This window comes from Thunnus maccoyii, chromosome 6 (genome assembly GCF_910596095.1).
Source record: "Thunnus maccoyii chromosome 6, fThuMac1.1, whole genome shotgun sequence".
NCBI lineage: Eukaryota > Metazoa > Chordata > Actinopteri > Scombriformes > Scombridae > Thunnus > Thunnus maccoyii.
Window position 1 is genome coordinate 35,269,422 of NC_056538.1, and position 6,312 is coordinate 35,275,733.

Here is a 6,312-nt window from a genome sequence, read left to right on the forward strand (position 1 = left end):
AGACGAGGAGATGAGAGGAGATGAGGAGGAGAGGAGGAGGAGGAGAGGAGAGGAGGAGGAGACAAGGAGACGAAGATAGGAGGCAAGGAGAGGAGGAGGAGAGGAGGAGAGGAGGAGAGGATGCGAGGAGAGGAGGAGAGGAGAGGAGAGGAGGGAAGGAGAGGAGGAGGAGGAGAGGAGAGGAGGAGAGGAGAGGAGGAGAGGAGGAGGAGAGGAGGAGAGGATGCGAGGAGAGGAGAAGAGGAGAGGAGGAGAGGAGAGGAGGAGAGGAGAGGAGATGAGGAGATGAAGATAGGAGGCAAGGAGAGGAGACGAGGAGAGGAGGAGGAGACGAGGAGAGGAGGAGGAGACGAGGAGAGGAGGAGAGGATGCGAGGAGAGGAGAGGAGGAGAGGAGAGGAGGAGACGAGGAGAGGAGGAGAGGATGCGAGGAGAGGAGAGGAGGAGAGGGGAGGAGGAGAGGAGACGAGGAGAGGAGAGGAGGAGAGGAGGAGAGGAGGAGGAGACGAGGAGAGGAGGAGGAGACGAGGAGAGGAGGAGAGGATGCGAGGAGAGGAGAGGAGGAGAGGAGAGGAGGAGAGGAGAGGAGAGGAGAGGAGAGGAGGAGAGGAGAGGAGGGGAGGGGAGGAGGAGAGGAGGAGAGGAGGGGAGGAGAGGAGAGGAGGGGAGGAGAGGAGGAGGAGGAGAGGAGAGGAGGAGAGGAGAGGAGGAGAGGAGGAGGAGAGGAGGAGAGGATGCGAGGAGAGGAGAAGAGGAGAGGAGGAGAGGAGAGGAGGAGAGGAGAGGAGATGAGGAGATGAAGATAGGAGGCAAGGAGAGGAGACGAGGAGAGGAGGAGGAGACGAGGAGAGGAGGAGGAGACGAGGAGAGGAGGAGAGGATGCGAGGAGAGGAGAGGAGGAGAGGAGAGGAGGAGACGAGGAGAGGAGGAGAGGATGCGAGGAGAGGAGAGGAGGAGAGGGGAGGAGGAGAGGAGACGAGGAGAGGAGAGGAGGAGAGGAGGAGAGGAGGAGGAGACGAGGAGAGGAGGAGGAGACGAGGAGAGGAGGAGAGGAGAGGAGGAGAGGAGAGGAGAGGAGAGGAGAGGAGGAGAGGAGAGGAGGGGAGGGGAGGAGGAGAGGAGGAGAGGAGGGGAGGAGAGGAGAGGAGGGGAGGAGAGGAGGAGGAGGAGAGGAGAGGAGGAGAGGAGAGGAGGAGAGGAGGAGGAGAGGAGGAGAGGATGCGAGGAGAGGAGAAGAGGAGAGGAGGAGAGGAGAGGAGGAGAGGAGAGGAGATGAGGAGATGAAGATAGGAGGCAAGGAGAGGAGACGAGGAGAGGAGGAGGAGACGAGGAGAGGAGGAGGAGACGAGGAGAGGAGGAGAGGATGCGAGGAGAGGAGAGGAGGAGAGGAGAGGAGGAGACGAGGAGAGGAGGAGAGGATGCGAGGAGAGGAGAGGAGGAGAGGGGAGGAGGAGAGGAGACGAGGAGAGGAGAGGAGGAGAGGAGGAGAGGAGGAGGAGACGAGGAGAGGAGGAGGAGACGAGGAGAGGAGGAGAGGATGCGAGGAGAGGAGAGGAGGAGAGGAGAGGAGGAGAGGAGAGGAGAGGAGAGGAGAGGAGGAGAGGAGAGGAGGGGAGGGGAGGAGGAGAGGAGGAGAGGAGGGGAGGAGGAGAGGAGAGGAGGAGAGGAGAGGAGAGGAGGAGGAGAGGAGGAGAGGAGAGGAGGGGAGGGGAGGAGGAGAGGAGGAGAGGAGAGGAGAGGAGGAGGAGAGGAGCAGAGGAGAGGTTGAGAGGAGGGGAGGAGGAGAGGAGGAGAGGAGAGGAGGGGAGTAGAGGAGAGGAGAGGAGGAGAGGAGCAGAGGAGGAGGACCTGTGACCTTTAACTGAACCTTTAATGATCCATTTTTTCATTCACAACAAACAAACACAAAGAAGTTGAACATTTACATCAAACCCCCAAAGAAACCAAACAACAAAATAACAATAATAAACATTAACAATAATAAACAGTAACAATACAACATGAATAATAATAAACAGTAACAATAATAAACAGTAACAATACAACATGAATAATAATAAACAGTAATAATAATAAACAGTAACAATGCAACACAAATAATAATAAACAGTAATAATAATAAACAGTAACAACACAAATAATAATAAACAGTAACAATAATAAACAGTAACAATACAACATAAGTAATAATAAACAGTAACAATAATAAACAGTAACAATGCAACGCAAGTAATAATAAACAGCTGTGATAATAAACAGTAACAATGCAACGCAAGTAATAATAAACAGCACCGATAATAAACATTAACAAGGCAACACAAGTAATAATAAACAGCTGTGATAATAAACAGTAACAATGCAACGCAAGTAATAATAAACAGCTGTGATAATAAACAGTAACAATGCAACACAAGTAATAATAAACAGCTGTGATAATAAACAGTAACAATGCAACTCAAGTAATAATAAAGAGTAACAATAATAAACAGTAACAATACAACACAAGTAATAATAAACAGTAACAATAATAAACTAACAATACAACACAAGTAATAATAAACAGTAACAATAATAAACAGTAACAATACAACACAAGTAATAATAAACAGTAACAATAATAAACAGTAATAATACAACATAAATAATAATAAACAGTAACAATAATAAACATAAGTAATAATAAACAGTAATAACACAACATAAATAATAATAAACAGTAACAATAATAAACAGTAATAATACAACATAAATAATAATAAACAGTAACAATAATAAACATAAGTAATAATAAACAGTAATAACACAACATAAATAATAATAAACAGTAACAATAATAAACAGTAATAATACAACATAAATAATAATAAACAGTAACAATGCAACGCAAGTAATAATAAACAGCAACAATAATAAACAGTAACAATGCAACGCAAGTAATAATAAACAGCAACGATAATGAATAGTAACAATGCAACGCAAGTAATAATAAAAAGCGACGATAATAAACAGTAACAATGCAACGCAAGTAATAATAAACAGCAACAATAATAAACAGTAACAATGCAACGCAAGTAATAATAAACAGCAACAATAATAAACAGTAACAATGCAACGCAAGTAATAATAAACAGCGTCGATAATAAACACTAACAATGCAACGCAAGTAATAATAAACAGTAACAATAATAAACAGTAACAATACAACACAAGTAATAATAAACAGTAACAATAATAAACAGTAACAATAATAAACAGAAACAATACAACACAAGTAATAATAAACAGCAACAATAATAAACAGTAACAATGCAACGCAAGTAATAATAAACAGCAACGATAATAAACAGTAACAATGCAATTCAAGTAATAATAAACAGCAACGATAATAAACAGTAACAATGCAACGCAAGTAATAATAAACAGCTGTAATAATAAACAGTAACAATGCAACGCAAGTAATAATAAACAGCTGTGATAATAAACAGTAACAATGCAACGCAAGTAATAATAAACAGCGGTGATAATAAACAGTAACAATGCAACGCAAGTAATAATAAAAAGCTGTGATAATAAACAGTAACAATGCAACGCAAGTAATAATAAACAGCTGTGATAATGAACAGTAACAATGCAACACAAGTAATAATAAACAGCTGTGATAATGAACAGTAACAATGCAACGCAAGTAATAATAAACAGCTGTGATAATGAACAGTAACAATGCAACACAAGTAATAATAAACAGCTGTGATAATGAACAGTAACAATGCAACGCAAGTAATAATAAACAGTAACAATAATAAACAGTAACAATACAACACAAATAATAATAAACAGTAACAATAATAAACAGTAATAATACAACATAAATAATAATAAACAGTAACAATAATAAACATAAGTAATAATAAACAGTAATAATACAACATAAATAATAATAAACAGTAACAATAATAAACAGTAATAATACAACATAAATAATAATAAACAGTAACAATAATAAGCAGTAAAAACACAACATAAATAATAATAAACAGTAACAATAATAAACAGTAATAGTACAACATAAATAATAATAAATGGTAACAATAATAAACAGTAACAATAATAAACAGTAATAATACAACATAAATAATAAACAGTAACAATAATAAACATAAGTAATAATAAACAGTAATAACACAACATAAGTAATAATAAACAGTAACAACAATAAACAGTAACGATAATAAACAGTAACAATAATAAACATTAACAATACAACATAAATAATAATAAACAGTAACAATAATAAACAGTACCAATACAACACACGTAATAATAAAGAGTAATAATAATAAACAGTAACAATACAACACAAGTAATAATAAAAAGTAACAATAATAAACAGTAACATTACAACACAAGTAATAATAAACAGTAACAATAATAAACAGTAACAATACAACACAAGTAATAATAAACAATAACAATAATAAACAGTAACAATACAACACAAGTAATAATAAACAGTAACAATAATAAACAGTAACAATACAACACAAGTAATAATAAACAGTAACAATAATAAACAGTAACAATAATATAACAATAATAAACAGTAACAATACAACATAAGTAATAATAAACAGTAACAATACAACACAAGTAATAATAAACAGTAACAATAATAAACAGTAACAATACAACACAAGTAATAATAAACAGTAACAATAATAAACAGTAACAATACAACATAAATAATAATAAACAGCAACAATAATAAACAGTAACAATACAACACAAATAATAATAAACAGTAACAATAATAAACAGTAACAATACAACATAAGTAATAATAAACAGTAACAATAATAAACAGTAACAATGCAACGCAAGTAATAATAAACAGCTGTGATAATAAACAGTAACAATGCAACGCAAGTAATAATAAACAGCACCGATAATAAACATTAACAATGCAACACAAGTAATAATAAACAGCTGTGATAATAAACAGTAACAATGCAACGCAAGTAATAATAAACAGCTGTGATAATAAACAGTAATAATGCAACACAAGTAATAATAAACAGCTGTGATAATAAACAGTAACAATGCAACTCAAGTAATAATAAAGAGTAACAATAATAAACAGTAACAATACAACACAAGTAATAATAAACAGTAACAATAATAAACTAACAATACAACACAAGTAATAATAAACAGTAACAATAATAAACAGTAACAATACAACACAAGTAATAATAAACAGTAACAATAATAAACAGTAATAATACAACATAAATAATAATAAACAGTAACAATAATAAACATAAGTAATAATAAACAGTAATAACACAACATAAATAATAATAAACAGTAACAATAATAAACAGTAATAATACAACATAAATAATAATAAACAGTAACAATAATAAACATAAGTAATAATAAACAGTAATAACACAACATAAATAATAATAAACAGTAACAATAATAAACAGTAATAATACAACATAAATAATAATAAACAGTAACAATGCAACGCAAGTAATAATAAACAGCAACAATAATAAACAGTAACAATGCAACGCAAGTAATAATAAACAGCAACGATAATGAATAGTAACAATGCAACGCAAGTAATAATAAAAAGCGACGATAATAAACAGTAACAATGCAACGCAAGTAATAATAAACAGCAACAATAATAAACAGTAACAATGCAACGCAAGTAATAATAAACAGCAACAATAATAAACAGTAACAATGCAACGCAAGTAATAATAAACAGCGTCGATAATAAACACTAACAATGCAACGCAAGTAATAATAAACAGCGACGATAATAAACAGTAACAATGCAATGCAAGTAATAATAAACAGTAACAATAATAAACAGTAACAATACAACACAAGTAATAATAAACAGTAACAATAATAAACAGTAACAATAATAAACAGAAACAATACAACACAAGTAATAATAAACAGCAACAATAATAAACAGTAACAATGCAACGCAAGTAATAATAAACAGCAACGATAATAAACAGTAACAATGCAATTCAAGTAATAATAAACAGCAACGATAATAAACAGTAACAATGCAATGCAAGTAATAATAAACAGCTGTAATAATAAACAGTAACAATGCAACGCAAGTAATAATAAACAGCTGTGATAATAAACAGTAACAATGCAACGCAAGTAATAATAAACAGCGGTGATAATAAACAGTAACAATGCAACGCAAGTAATAATAAACAGCGGTGATAATAAACAGTAACAATGCAACGCAAGTAATAATAAACAGCTGTGATAATGA